We start from the raw sequence: 16,888 nt of genomic DNA, 5'->3' as shown, positions 1-16,888 counted from the left end.
TACTGATCTGAAGAGAAAGCAGACATCTCTCTTCAGCAGTCACACAGCCAGCGCATGGATGATATAACAGAGCTGCTTACTGATCTGAAGAGAAAGCAGACATCTCTCTTCAGCAGTCACACAGCCAGCGCATGGATGATATAACAGAGCTGCTTACTGGTCTGAAGAGAAAGCAGACATCTCTCTTCAGCAGTCACACAGCCAGCGCATGGATGATATAACAGAGCTGCTTACTGATCTGAAGAGAAAGCAGACATCTCTCTTCAGCAGTCACACAGCCAGCGCATGGATGATATAACAGAGCTGCTTACTGATCTGAAGAGAAAGCAGACATCTCTCTTCAGCAGTCACACAGTCAGGACGTGGATGATATAACAGAACTCACTGGGCTGAAGAGCAAGCATCCTCTTGTCATGAAGCAGGAGGGATGACTGATCTAGAAGAACGCGAGTATACATACATGATGAGCCAACTGTGGAATTTTTCAGGCATGGGGAGGAACAATATAGGGATAGTTGTACTACTGTATAAAAACTTTTTTCAAAGATATAGTTAGTTAGTGTGGGTTAGTTTGGCTGACATTTTCCATTTAACTACAACTTTTAGGTTCTACTTCAGGCTGAGCAACCAAAATGAACCTGTGAAGTATCATACATAGGTCCAGTCCTGATGAATCGATGTCCTTATAGAAACCTCTTTAGACACCCAGGAGTCTCTCGCAATGCTTACAGGTCTGGCCAGAGATCAAACATTATATAAGGATGATAATGATATATAAGGAATACTTAGAGTATGCTACTCTTAAAAAAATCCTTACATTTTCCTGTGTGCATGGAAATAAAGTTATCCTCTATCAATATAGAAATCCGCCTGAAGGGTTATACAGTCACAGCTTGTCCAGTTGGAGCAGATTAACCATACACTATATTGCCACCCCCTATACAAGCCGCTGGTGTAGTTGCCACGTGTCTGACGCCAAGCATTTGCCTGATGGAGGTCACACGATGAACATATCAGAAGCCTGAAATCACAAAGTCGCATGAAATGATACAAAGTCGCATGAAATCACAACATACAATAAGACCCTACATGTATGTGGTGCAGGGCTATGATACAGGGGTGTGTGTGAATGTATGCTTTGTTTTTTCTAGAATCAGGTTGCCAGGTGTTTGAAAACCTGCCAGGAATCAGCCGGACCCCCCCCCCCCCCTCCTCCTTTACCTCACTCCATAGTTTACACCTCCTCCCCCACTATTCTGCTTTCAATTCTTGAAAAAAAAAAGTTTTCTCCTAACACAATGGTACAATATTGGTTCTTTTTGATTTATATACAGAATAGAACATTCCTTAGTGATTGGTGTTGAGGGGTGGGGGGAAGTACATCTGCTGCAGAACATCTTTGAAAAGTGCATGCTTTTTGCAATGTTGGTGGAGAACAGCAGCATTCACAGTGATGAGACAAAGTGTGTTAATCTAAATTTTTTGGGGTCTAAGTTTAACCCCTCATATTAATGAGGTATTCCCATCATCTAAAGACTTCTTTTAGAGTGTTGTGGGCATGCTCTGTCCAGTAGACATTGGGGCAGATTTACTTACCCGGTCCATTCGCGATCCAGCGGCACGTTCTCTGCGGTGGATTCGGGTCTTCGGCGATTCACTAAGGCAGTTCCTTCGACGTCCACCAGGTGTCGCTGCTGCGCTGAAGTCCGCCGAGGTCCACCGGAGTTCACGATCTATTGCTGGGTGAAGGTAAGCAGGTGTCCAGCAACACTTTTTTTTTTAAATGCGGCGGTTTTTCCAAATACGTCGGGTTTTCGTTCAATTTCCGTCGCGTGCATGCCAGCGCCGATGCGGCACAATCCAATCGCGTGCGCCAAAATCCCCGGGGCAATTCAGGAAAAATCGGTGCAAATCGGAAATATTCGGGTAACATGTCGGGAAACCGCGAATCGGGCCCTTAGTAAATGACCCCCATTGTGCAGGGAAGGGATGAAGGTAGCTGTGTCCATCACCTACTGCAAATGCTGGATCCTGTGGTGTCAACCTATAGGTGCTAGCTGTCATTGTAATCCTGTCTGCGCTGGTATGATGTGACCCCTGAAGTGATCTCCACAGAACAGGAAGCCACAGATTATTATATAACTCATTAGCTCTAGGGTGGGCAGAATTTTCCTAATATAAATAATGACTTAAAAAAAACAATACAAAGTTCAACAAAAGATTCTATGAATATATTTTGCATAATTATATATTAAAATAAATGAAAATAATAAATAATTTTTGAACATCTCTGTAAGGAACACTCTATAACTTTTCATCACTAGATGTTCCGTGAATACAGTTTATTTCTGACAGTTATTATTATAGCCTGCAATACGTAGGGGAAAGAAAAGAGTTATGATATATGAACATGAAAGCGGGAAATCCATAGGAATCGGTAATGAGAGTCTGTGTGATGCCTGACTACACCGTATTTCATTATAACAATTTCATAAGGGCCCGGCGTCTATATGAAAGGCTTCGGAAAATCACAAGCAGGTCCCATTCCAAGGAAAAAAAAGCTGATTACTTGCAGATTTTCTACAGGTCCCCTTTTCCCAGGCGAGATATAGGTTGGAGAATCTATCAAAGACGCTACAAAGTTTTTCATAGTTGCTTTTTGTTATCGATCTTCTTTGTCTTTTACCGAAAGAGTTGGAAGCCGTCAGATCGTTGGGGTTATGGATATCGGTTCGGTACAGAGTAGATCAGTTCTAATTTCCCTTAAAGGGCTTCTTAAATACTGAAATACAAGAGGTCATTATATGGAGATCAGTGGATCATCATCGTCCTGCATGTTTCCAGCTGAGCAACCAATACCACGACCTTATCACTGCATTGTGAACAAAGCCATGTGCTGGGACCATGAGGGGTCAAGATGTCAGAGGTGTTTTAAATACATGATAGACATGGGTTCCACCACGGGAACTTGCACCTACATCGAGATCCGGGTTCTCTGAACCCCTTCTAGTAGTCAGGCAAATAGAGTTTGCCAAAAACATGTGTCCATTCTCCATTCAGGTCTGGTGGAGCACAAAAGCTATCCAGGATTCTAAGCTCGTATACATTTGTCGCTCCCATTGATTGAACGTAGAATGGATTCAGTCCAACTTCGGGGACAGGAGACGACGGGACCAACATCTAACCTTTAAATAGGTCAACAACAGAAAAAGACAAAATGGGAAAAACCCCTTGAAACTTGTCATCTACTTCAGTGGTGTAACTAGGAGAGACAGGGCCCCCTAGCAGGCTACTGCATGGGCCCCCCCTTCCCACTTAAAAAATATACATATTAGTATACTCACACATGCGAGTTACAGTCACATATAAATACACTCATGGGCACACACATACAGTGCCATATGCAACATACTCACATACAGTGTATACAGACACGCTATATACTTCACAGATACTGCATATATACATCACAGTATATGTTATATACATATTATGCTGGACAATGTGTAGTACAATATAGATATAATGGTGCACATCCTCCATTCTTTATTGTGTCAGGTCGAATGACGGGGGCCCCCCTGACACTGCGGGCCCCATATCAGCGGCTACTATGGCTGATACCGCTGTAGTTACGCCCCTGATCTACTTTTACCCCACTAAAATATTAGTCACCTCAGGTAGGGTATTCTTTATCCTTTTAGCATGGAATTTCCTCTTTTATATGAAATCCCACTCCAAAGTCAAGTGCTACCAAGCCCGGCTCCGAGGCCTGAGGCCTGTAGACACCTAGATCTTGGATTCTATAGCAGTTTGAAGCAGGATTCTGATATCAGATTATAGTATAGAAATGTATCTTTCAAAACTCAAACCAGGATTGTGGTGATCAACAGAACCAGCGGTATGGGCAGTATATATATATATATATATATATATAGTTATAGTATTTATATATAACTTCTGAAGAACCCAAGATGTAGGTGTCTAAAGTGACGCTCCCCGTCCAGCCACTTCTGCGGTGAAGGATGACAACTGAGGCATAAGTTTTCCATGTCGGGCAGAGCACCTAATGCAGAAACGCAGAAATGTCATATCGGTTCAGGTATTGAATACATCAGCAGGGAATTCTGGGAGATTTCAGCTCTTTGTGAAGTCCGTACTGCAACTTCTCAATCACTTTGGCAGAATATTCTCACTAATGGAGCACCTTCCAATCGTCTGTTGGCAGTAATTTCCCAAATAAAATACTTGTTTACCTCCAGACATGACTTGCACATTCCCAGGACATCAAGTCATGAATGTAGATCTGTGAACATCGAGCCCTCTCCAAGGAATTCTCAGGGGCAGGACCACCGAGGCCCATTAGATAGACTTGCTATTTATCGCTACAAGCATGTGGAAATGGAATTTCACGGGGAGATAAGATGCACTCGGACCACCCAAACGTGTTCGGACGGTCCCCCCCTCCATCTCCCTGGGATGTGACTGTAGACATCTCTGTTACATCACTTCCCAGTGAATCCCACAGACAGGTATATTTAGTCGGGAGGGATTTCCTTGGTTTCTCACACAGACCCAGCTTACTTTTTTCTCTTTCCGTTAACTGTTCTCACCCTGATTTTACACACTTTGCTTCACATGGGTGAGTTCCTTTGTAAGCCGAACACACCCGGGGCAAGCGTTGAGGAATCTTAAAGCCAAGTAATACGTGTTCCTGCTGGTCACTGAAGGATTAGCGCGGAAGACCCTCAATTTTCAAGAGAGAGGAGTCCAGCTCCTTACAACCCTAGAGTGGACAGGGTGACAGAGGGCTAAGTGGATTAAGGCACCAATTTGTTAAGTTTCCTTTGATTGGAGAGAGATCAAGGTCACTTATCCCAGTTGGAGATCAAGGTCAGGGAACGAGGGTGGTGGCTTTCAAATGCCAAGACAAACCAAGCATCCCACAATGGCATTGTTATTGCCCTCCTTGGGTGGCCCCTGGCTTGAAGACATTAGGATATTAGGATTCAAAAGGCTAAACAATATGTTTCTGAGGGAACCACTGGGAACCAGCCCAAAAATAGATGGCTAACGGGAGACAAGCCAACCAGGGAAGCATAACCAAAGAGGTCAGGAAGTTCTCCTTAAGACTAGTTTGATCACGGGAACTTCAAACCCCTAGATTTTTTTTTTTTTCCCTTTAATTCCACAGTTAAGACGCCTAAGCGGTTTTCATGGACGACTTAGCCGAACACTTGTGTCTTTGTTACCCTCCAACATTAGGTAATCAACGAAGAAGTCTTTCTTTGGCCGTTGACTTATCTGCTTTCTCATGAATGTTTTGAGAAGGTCACTCGAAGTTACTCTTTATTTTCTGGAAAGTAAAATATGCAAGATATAGTATTCACAATGTAGGAGCTCAGCGGAAAGGGGGTGGGGGACTTGGCAAATAAGTGGAAGGACAATTAATGTTTGTTGCATCTTGTCAAGGTTATGGTCCTGGACCAAGGATGTCTCTGTTTCTCGATGTTTATTCCTAAAAATGAGATATTGCAAAACCTTATTTTTTACTATTTTTACTATTAATATATTAATAGTGTAGGAATATATATATATATAAAATATATGGCTCCTATGTACATGAATATAACTACTATAATACTGCCCCCTATGTACAAGAATATAACTACTATAATACTGCCCCCTATGTACAAGAATATAACTACTATAATACTGCCCCCTATGTACAGGAATATAACTACTATAATACTGCCCCCTATGTACAAGAATATAACTACTATAATACTGCCCCCTATGTACAAGAATATAACTACTATAATACTGCCCCCTATGTACAGGAATATAACTACTATAATACTGCTCCCTATGTACAAGAATATAACTACTATAATACTGCCCCCTATGTACAGGAATATAACTACTATAATACTGCCCCCTATGTACAAGAATATAACTACTATAATACTGCCCTCTATGTACAAGAATATAACTACTATAATACTGCCTCCCTTTGTACAAGAATATAACTACTATAATACTGCCCTCTATGTACAAGAATATAACTACTATAATACTGCCTCCCTTTGTACAAGAATATAACTACTATAATACTGCCCCCCTATGTACAAGAATATAACTACTATAATACTGCCCCCTATGTACAAGAATATAACTACTATAATACTGCCCCCTATGTACAGGAATATAACTACTATAATACTGCCCCCTATGTACAAGAATATAACTAATATAATACTGCCTCCTATGTACAGGAATATAAGTACTATAATACCGGCCCCTATGTACAAGAATATAACTACTATAATACTGCCCCCTATGTACAAGAATATAACTACTATAATACTGCCCCCTATGTACAAGAATATAATTACTATAATACTGCCCCCTATGTACAGGAATATAACTACTATAATACTGCTCCTTATGTACAAGAATATAACTACTATAATACTGCCCCCTATGTACAAGAATATAACTACTATAATACTGCCCCCTATGTACAAGAATATAACTACTATAATACTGCCCCCTATGTACAAGAATATAACTACTATAATACTGCCCCCTATGTACAAGAATATAACTACTATAATACTGCCCCCTATGTACAAGAATATAACTACTATAATACTGCCCCCTATGTACAAGAATATAACTACTATAATACTGCCCCCTATGTACAGGAATATAACTACTATAATACTGCCCCCTATGTACAGGTATATAACTACTATAATACTGCCTCCTATGTACAGAAATATAACTACTATACTACTGCCCCCTATGTACAAGAATATAACTACTATAATACTGCCCCCTATGTACAGGAATATAACTACTATAATACTGCCCCCTATGTACAGGAATATAACTACTATAATACTGCCCCCTATGTACAAGAATATAACTACTATAATACTGCCCCCTATGTACAGGAATATAACTACTATAATACTGCCCCCTATGTACAGGAATATAACTACTATAATACTGCCCCCTATGTACAAGAATATAACTACTATAATACTGCCCCCTATGTACAAGAATATAACTACTATAATACTGCCCCCTATGTACAAGAATATAACTACTATAATACTGCCCCCTATGTACAAGAATATAACTACTATAATACTGCCCCTATGTACAAGAATATAACTACTATAATACTGCCCCCTATGTACAAGAATATAACTACTATAATACTGCCCCCTATGTACAAGATTATAACTACTATAATACTGCCCCCTATGTACAAGAATATAACTACTATAATACTGCCCCCTATGTACAAGAATATAACTACTATAATACTGCCCCTATGTACAAGAATATACCTACTATAATACTGCCCCCTATGTACAAGAATATAACTACTATAATACTGCCCCCTATGTACAAGAATATAACTACTATAAGACTGCCCCCTATGTACAAGAATATATACTTCTCCTCTCTACCACTTATGTAGTGTAGTAAGTGGAAGTATTTTGCAGTGGGTCTGGTATAATCTGTGTGTCCGGTGATGGTGACTTATTGTCAGTGCCATGTATTTTGCTTTTGGTTTAAATATTCGTACAATATGTTGCCTAAAAAGTGACTTCATGATATGAAGCGTTTTCTGGCTCGGTTAGCGCCCGGACACTGGGGTACGAGGCTTGAGCAGAACACATCATATAATCCAGGTTCTGCGGGTAGCCAGAAGCTTGCAGGCATTAGCACCTAATTTTAGGATATCTTGACCAATCCACTGAAAGCACAAGACGAGAGATGTTATGTCCCTGATGATGTAGCGGTTTGAAAACACTTGAATGTGGATATTTCCTGCTTGGAGTTGGTGCTAAGTCGCAGGCACAGTACAGTGTAAGAACGTGTGTATTTAAGGCTCCGGTTACGCTGCCGAGTTGGAGTGTAGCTCCAATTTCGGACTTAATTTTACAGTTTATTCTAGATGTAATATGAGTGTTCTGCCAAGAGCTATGCATAAGGCGGCCTCATACACCTGCACACTTGGTTCAGCTGAGCATGCATGTGTTCTCAAGGCTTCTGGCTTGCATGCAGAGAAATATTTTTTTGTTTATATGCAGATTGGGGCACCAAGGGTGTGGTCTTATACCGGTGACGAGCATCTACTACATGTTCATGTTCATCCACTCTTCACACAGACTTGTCTCTCCTTAACTATCTGCTGTTCACTACAGGGCAGCCAGTAGAAATAGCTATTTATCCTGCTTGTCAGGAAAGGAGCAGACTGATTCAATGCCTAGCCAGCATCCCACATCAGCCCAGGGAGATGGAGACTCATTTAGTCCAGATGAAGTCTCCACTGCTGCTAGAGGAGGGAGGAATATGATTATACCCAGAGGAAGTCTCAACTGCTGCTAGTGGGGGATGGAGATTGATTCTATTCAGCGGAAGTCTCCACTGCTGCTAGAGGAAGAAGGGATATGATTATACCTAGAGGAAGTCACTACTGCTGCTAGAGGGGGAAGGAGTGTGATTATATCCAGAGGAAGTCTCCACTACTGCTAGAGGGGGAAGGAGTGTGATTATATCCAGAGGAAGTCACCACTGCTGCTAGAGGGGGAAGGAGTGTGATTATATCCAGAGGAAGTCTCCACTGCTGCTAGAGGGGGAAGGAGTGTGATTATATCCAGAGGAAGTCACCACTGCTGCTAGAGGGGGAAGGAGTGTGATTATATCCACAGGAAGTCACCACTGCTGCTAGAGGGGGAAGGAGTGTTATTATATCCAGAGGAAGTCTCCACTGCTGCTAGAGGGGGAAGGAGAGTGATTATATCCACAGGAAGTCACCACTGCTGCTAGAGGGGGAAGGAGTGTGATTATATCCAGAGGAAGTCTCCACTGCAGCTAGAGATAGGAGTGTGTTTCTAACCAAAGGAAGTCTCTGCTGTTGCTAGAGGGGGGAAGGAGAGTGATTCCATGGAGAGACCGCCCCCACAACTGTTGTTCATATGGCTAATGATGTAAAACTTTGAATATTCCATTTATTTAATACAGACCTCAGGTCTGTGCTTTTCTTTTAACTCCTTTTTTATCAGTGTTTAACAGTCTATAGATTTACAAAGTTCACAGAGACAGACATGAAATCTTTTAGAATCTTCACAAACTTTTCGGCAAGTCTCCAGAACAAAAACTTTCCCAGCTTCCATTCTTAAAGGAAAACTGGCCGCCGCTGAACCTCAGGAGCTTCTGCATTTATACCAGGAGCTGCTTTCTGTGATTTGTATGCAAGGTTTCAATATCATTTGCTAAAGTGACGGGTCCTCGTTGAAGTAATTGTGTTCTGGTAAATGAAGATTGCTTAAATTTAAGGTACAGAACATCGGGGCTTGCAACAAATGCTGAACAGACCTCTCCGTCAGTACAAAGGTTCATCTCTGGCATCCGTAACTAATTACAGCATCCTCTTTTTTTACCGGACTGGGAGTAATAAATCTACATTCACTGTATATTGCCATCTTGCACAATGTTTTCACTCATGCCGAGGAATCTCTCTGCAAAAAGAAGGTCACCTTTCCTGCTGCCGAGGCCTAAAACTTCATCCACCCGCCTCGAAAGATAATTGAATTTGTAAATGATGTTGGTTTTATCATCATGACCTCATTGCTTTTCCGAATGCCTGGATTTTAGGCTGAACCATCTGCACCTCTGGCTCACAAACTCCCGAGACTGAATCATTGTCCAGATTGTAAAGTGTTTTTGCAAAAAATAATGTACAGTCTTCAACCTTCAGTGTATGGAAAGGTGTTTAGAAAGTTTTTAGAAAGTTCTGCAACTTTGAAAAATAACTTTGCCAGAAATTATAGGAGGGATAGCGACCAATGCCTATGCATATTACATATACCGTATACTTTTTTCTGTGAAGCCTCTGTACAGACTCTTCAGTTCTAGCTTGCTGTCATCCCATGATGTCTCAGCACAGCATTTTATGAAACAACAAGACCAAGACAGAACTATCTCAGCTAGAATCGCACTGTGATAATTCTTGCCACCTACATTCTCCATATCATAAGTATACAGTCAGGGAGGCTGTCTTGTTATTATTAGTAACTGTGATTTTAACTGTGTTTTTGTACCCCCGGTGGAGACCCTGTGTAGTACATTCCATCCTATAGGTAGATACATAGACTCAAGTATAGAAAGCTGCCAAGCAACCATTCCAATGTGTTCCATGTAGAAGCAGGTGAGATGCTGACATATGGAATACCAGAATGGAGAACATGTGAAATTTTAGTTTTGGAATGTTATGTATTTCTCATGTTTTGTTACATTTTTATGTAGAATGGACATCTACCACCAGGATCAAGATTATAAACCTAGTGTGCACCCCCACTCTTCTTTAAGTTTCTCATGCCCTTGTTTTTAAGAAAAAAGGCCTTAAAACTTATGCAAATGAGCCTGAGGGGCTCCAGGCTCCATTAACTACTATGCCCCAGAGCCCCACAGGCTTATTTGCATCATTTTTAAAAGCTTTTTTTTTCTAAAACACATGGTAGAAGAAGAGCGGATCCTACGAGAGGGGCCACACACCAGTATGTCCGTGTGCTTAGTTTACGATCCCTGAACCTGGTGGTAGAGGTCCTTTAAGGAAGTTGCCTACAATTGTTGAGGTCATACCGCAGGCAAGAGATCCTAAAAGCTTTTCCAACCTTGTGATTTTACAATGGGAATGGAGCCGATTGCTGATCTCACCCTCGGAGAAGTTATACAGAGGGTAGGCAGAGCACTAGGTGTCATGGAGAGACATTGTACTTAACAGATGGAAATACGATGTAGACTGTATTGAGGAAGAACAGCGTTGTTATACGGGGGATAAGAAGTGTTAATGTGTTAGTGTAAAGTTTTATGTCGTGTCAGACTCTTGTTTCGGGGCCATCGTGGAGTGTACGATCGGAGCCTTCGGTTCTCATGTTTTCCAACGGCGCTGGTGCTCTCATGAAGGTGGAAAAGGTCTAAACATAAATAACGGGACCCAGTTCTCCCTATTCCCCCCCCTCTGAAGCCCCAACTAAAGTGTCTCACACCAGCTTTATTTGCCTAATAAACCAAGTTTTCAATAGTGTAGGAAATGCCTCCATTTTTCTGCCAAAGACGCCTAGTAACGGCCAAACAGATAGCCTCCAGCCTGCGCCAAAGGAACAACAACACGAAGGACCACGGGATATCGCCCTTCATTCCACGTCCTGCTACCCATGACAGCAGGGAGTCTTTATTTGAAGATCCCAGACCCTAGAGTCACTGCCCTATTGTTATCCCCTCCGAGAGCTTCTAGCAAAAGGAAATTAATGTATTCCAGAGATCAGCTATTTGTTTCCCCTGCAAGCCTGGTTCATCTCACCCCTCTCTCTCTTTTCATCCACTTTATTTGCAGAGGAGAGGACGAGGGGGTGTCTGGGACGTGGTGCATAATGAATGCTGGGCACAAGGGGTAGAGTAGGGGGTGGGGAGGGTGAGAGAGATAAATCACCCAGGCGACCGGGAACAAGCTCTATCCATTCCAAGGACTTTATACCCGATTGGGTTCATGTATAGAAGCCTCAAAAGGTTTCTTGTAGACCCTTGCTGTGCTGGAAGAGGTCAGCACCGTGGGAGCTCGGGTGTCTAGCCTAAGGTCTTGTAGACTGGGACACAAGAGCTTGCAATCTATTTTCAGGTCAAGCAATCCATTAAGATTGTTTCTTGAAATGATCAATTATCTGATGTGCAACCTAAATGCCTGTCCTGGTTAATGACCAGTGCATTATTATAAAAATTATATGCAAAACTCATTATCAGATTCCAAATATCTTGTTTTATGCAACGGCGACTCAACCTTATTGGGAGCTTCAGGGTTATATCACCACTTACTGGTAGAATGAGGTCCTTAGTGATGCTACCAATGGCTGGTAGAGTAAAGTCATCAGTGATGCAAGCACTGGTTAGTAGACTGAAGCCATCAGTGATGCCACCACTGGCTGGTAGACTGAGGTCAATAATGATGCCTCCATTGGCTGGTAGACTGAGGTCATCAGTGATGCCACCATTGGCTGGTGGAGTGAGGTAATCAGTGATGCCATCAATTACTGGTATAATGAGGTCCTTAGTGATGCTTTCAATGGCTGGTTTAGTAAAGTCATCAGTGAAGCCACCACTGGCTAGTGGACAGAGGTCATCAGTGACGCCACCGTTGGCTGGTAGACTGAGGTCATCAGTGATCCCACCACTAGCTGGTAGACTGAGGTCATCAGTGATCCCACCACTGGCTGGTAGACAGAGGTCATCAGTGATTCCACCGTTGGCTGGTAGACTGAGGTCATCAGTGATGCCACCGTTGGCTGGTAGACTGAGGTCATCAATGATGCCACCACTAGCTGGTAGACTGAGGTCATCAATGATGCCACCACTAGCTGGTAGACTGAGGTCATCAATGATGCCACCACTAGCTGGTAGACTGAGATCATCAGTGATCCCACCACTGGCTGGTAGACTGAGGCCATCAGTGATGCCACCACTGGCTGGCAGACTAAGGTCATTAGTGATGCCACCATTGGCTGGCAGACTGAGGTCATCAGTGATGCCACCATTGGTTGGTAGAAGGTCTTCAGTGATGCCACCACTGGCTAGTAGACTAAGGTCATCCGTGATGCTTCCACTGGCTGGTAGACTGAGGTCATCAGTAATGCCAACATTGGCTGGTAGACTGAGGTCATCAGTAATGCCAACACTGGCTGGTAGACTGAGGTCATCAGTGATGCCACCACTGGCTGGTAGAATGAGGTCATCAGTGATGCCACCACTGGCTGGTAGACTGAGGTCATCAGTAATGCCAACACTGGCTGGTAGACTGAGGTCATCAGTGATGCCACCACTGGCTGGTAGAATGAGGTCATCAGTGGACTCTACCTAATATAAATCATTGATTGTAGATAACAATCATCTTTTATCTGTCTTAAAGAAATCCTAGAATTGATGAGCAAACCTGATGGCCAGGAGTTGTGTACAAGTTAGACGCTTATTTCACAAAAGAGACTTGTGAATTTCACTGCACACAATGGCATCTAAGAGAAGTGTGTGCACAGCAGTGACCTTATGGACAGGCCAAAGTCCTGGAGAATAGATCCCTCTAGTGACACACTTGAGATCAGTCACATTGTACAAGCCAACTCGTGATATCTGACCTAATACTCTCATCTCTTTCATATTGGGCTTCCCGATTACTCCGCAAAATTAGGAAATCGGAACACAATATCGGACATGATAGGAATTCTATCCTGCTCGGTCACTGGAAGTATCTATACAAAATGTACAACCTCTCTAAATAGACAACAAGAGGGCTCTCTAATGAACCAAGCATACATGTGTATGGGGTGGGTGGAAGGAATAGCTGTAGGTATGCCCTGTAGGTAAGTGACTGCATTTATATGGGTTGTCACTTACCACCCGGGAATGAAGACGGAAGAGAAGGTTTCTCACGCAGATGAGTACTTGTATAAACAATGGTTTTGGTAATTTTGTAATTTTAGATCCTCATTGTATCTCAGTATGAATACATGTACTTGGAAATTCTCCAGCAGATCCCTTCCTTCAGATAAAGTACATTAGATCGGAAGTGATTCGCTGCGGAGGTCCTTTCACTCACCGTGGTCAGGCACCTTTTAATGACTAGGATTTTGCTCAAGGGTTCGGCCTCACGAGGGGCGAGCGTATGAGATGCAGACCAGCGAACGGTAAAAGCAGACAAGGAACCTCTTTGTTCTGCTCTAACTTGGACTAGAAATTGAGAGGGTCCTTCAGACTCCATTCTGACGGCAATACTAAGGTCCTGGAACCATCATTTGTCAGACTGAGGCTCGGTTCTTTTCTCCTCGAGGGTCCTCAGTGACTAATAGCGGGGTGCTTGTCCATAAAGGATCTCAGCCCCTATTATTCCATCTATGGAGCTTGTTGGGACCATGAGTTTCTTTTTAACCAGCATTAGGAAGCGGTGCTGGATATAATGATTTAACCCTTAGCTGCATGACGGAATGTAGATACAATGTGTCGGAGACGGTAAGCGGAGAGTATACTATGATATATCATGCCAAGACTTGGTCATCCGCAGGCGGTAGAATGGAACATCTTATTATCACCACATTGGGGCACATTTACTTACCCGGTCCAGTCGCGATCCCGCGACGCATTGTCCGACGCTGATTTGGGTCTGCCGGGATTCACTAACGTCCGTGCGCCTGATATCCACCAGGTGTCGCAGCTGCACCGAGGTCCGCCGGAGTTCACCTTCTTCCTCCCGGTGCATGTAAGTGCTTGATCTTGCGACACAAATTCTTTTTTAAATTTTGTGGTTTTTCCTAATCCGTCGGGTTGTCTGACAGCCACGCCCCCCAATTTCTGTCAAAAGCCAGCGCCAATGCGTCACAATCCGATCGCTTGCGCCAAAATCCCGGGGCAATTCGCCACAAATAGGAAATATTCGGGAAACCCAACCAAAGTGCGGCGTTCAGACCCTTAGTAAATGAGCCCCATTGTGATCCCATGGTCCACCATTGTCCAGGTCCATCCTGAAGCCAGAACACAACATCTCAAAGATGTGGGGATCATAGTGAGCTATGATCCCAGCCGATTCAGCATAATATTAGCTTGCTCCTAATTGAAAGTAGTATTGGGCTCCAGGAAACCCCTTTATAGTTTTTGTGTCACTTTCCAGATTGGAGCTGGGGAAGAGTCTCCAACCAACGGACCTCGGAAGTAGATTTGATTTGCTTGCTGACATCTCTCGGCTCCCATCACAGGATTCCACATCTGGCCGGTCCGTAAACTCAGCCAGATATGATTTTAGGCAAAATATAAAAGCAATTTTTTGCATTCCATCTACTGTACCTAATACAATATGAAAAAGATGGAAAGAACTGATTTTTTTTAAAGTGTTTCTTTTGCTGCTGTAATTAGAAGTATAATGGATGTTAATTATTAGTGATTCATAGAGTGGAAAACCTTACTATGAATGTACAAGTAATTGATGGCTCAAGTGACTTCTGCATAAGAGTCCACACTTCCCTCCAGACAGAGAGAGCCGAAATAATTCTAATCCCTCATAATGCAAATGGCAAATGTTTTCTTAAATCCTGCCAGAATGAGTTACTGAATGTGAGAAAATATAGGTTGAAGGGTATAAAAAGCAATGTAACTAATAATGCACAGGAATATAACTACTATAATACTGCTCCCTATGTACAAGACTATAACTACTATAATACTGCACCCTATGTACAGGAATATAACTACTATAATACTGCCCCCTATGTACAAGAATATAACTACTATAATACTGCCCCTATGTACAGGAATATAACTACTATAATACTGCCCCCTATGTACAAGAATATAACTACTATAATACTCCCCCCTATGTACAAGAATATAACTACTATAATACTGCCCCCCTATGTACAAGAATATAACTACTATAATACTGACCCCTATGTACAGGAATATAACTACTATAATACTGCCCCCTATGTACAAGAATATAACTACTATAATACTGCCCCCTATATACAAGAATATAACTACTATAATACTGCCCCCTATGTACAAGAATATAACTACTATAATACTGCCCCCTATGTACAAGAATATAACTACTATAATACTGTCCTCTATGTACAAGAATATAACTACTATAATACTACCCTCTATGTACAAGAATATAACTACTATAATACTGCCCCCTATGTACAAGAATATAACTGCTATAATACTGCCCCCTATGTACAGGAATATAACTACTATAATACTGCCCCCTATGTACAAGAATATAACTACTATAATACTACCCTCTATGTACAAGAATATAACTACTATAATACTGCCCCCTATGTACAAGAATATAACTACTATAATACTGCTCCCTATGTACAAGACTATAACTACTATAATACTGCCCCCTATGTACAAGATTATAACTACTATAATACTGCCCCCTATGTACAAGAATATAACTACTATAATACTGCCCCCTATGTACAGGAATATAACTACTATAATACTGCCCCCTATGTACAAGAATATAACTACTATAATACTGCCCCCTATGTACCGGAATATAACTACTATAATACTGCCCCCTATGTACAAGAATATACCTACTATAATACTGCCCCCTATGTACAAGACTATAACTACTATAATACTGCCCCCTATGTACAGGAATATAACTACTATAATACTGCCCCCTATGGACAGGAATGTAACTACTATAATACTGCCCCCTATGTACAAGAATATAACTACTATAATACTGCCCCCTATGTACAGGAATATAACTACTATAATACTGCCCCCTATGTACAGGAATATAACTACTATAATACTGCCCCCTATGTACAAGACTATAACTACTATAATACTGCCCCCTATGTACAAGAATATAACTACTATAATACTGCTCCCTATGTACAGGAATATAACTACTATAATACTGCCCCCTATGTACAAGAATATAACTACTATAATACTGCCCCCTATGTACAGGAATATAACTACTATAATACTGCCCCCTATGTACAAGAATATAACTACTATAATACTGCCCCCTATGTACAGGAATATAACTACTATAATACTGCCCCCTATGTACAGGAATATAACTACTATAATACTGTCCCCTATGTACAAGACTATAACTACTATAATACTGTCCCCTATGTACAAGAATATAACTACTATAATACTGCCCCTATGTACAAGAATATAACTACTATAATACTGCCCCCTATGTACAAGAATATAACTACTATAATACTGCCCCCTATGTACAAGAATATAACTACTATAATACTGCCCCCTATGTACAAGAATATAACTG

The 16,888-nt window shown here is 41.9% G+C and overlaps 1 protein-coding gene across 2 annotated transcripts in view; it reads left to right on the top strand.

Moving 5' to 3' along the window:
* Positions 1-16,888, top strand: part of STX8 (syntaxin 8) — a 134,409-nt gene that overhangs the window by 93,148 nt on the left and 24,373 nt on the right. The window lies entirely within an intron of this gene.

The sequence above is a fragment of the Engystomops pustulosus genome, chromosome 6, assembly GCF_040894005.1.
Source record: "Engystomops pustulosus chromosome 6, aEngPut4.maternal, whole genome shotgun sequence".
Taxonomy (NCBI): Eukaryota; Metazoa; Chordata; class Amphibia; order Anura; family Leptodactylidae; genus Engystomops; species Engystomops pustulosus.
The sequence above is the reverse complement of the archived record's forward strand: the minus strand, read 5'-3'. Positions and strand labels throughout refer to the sequence as shown.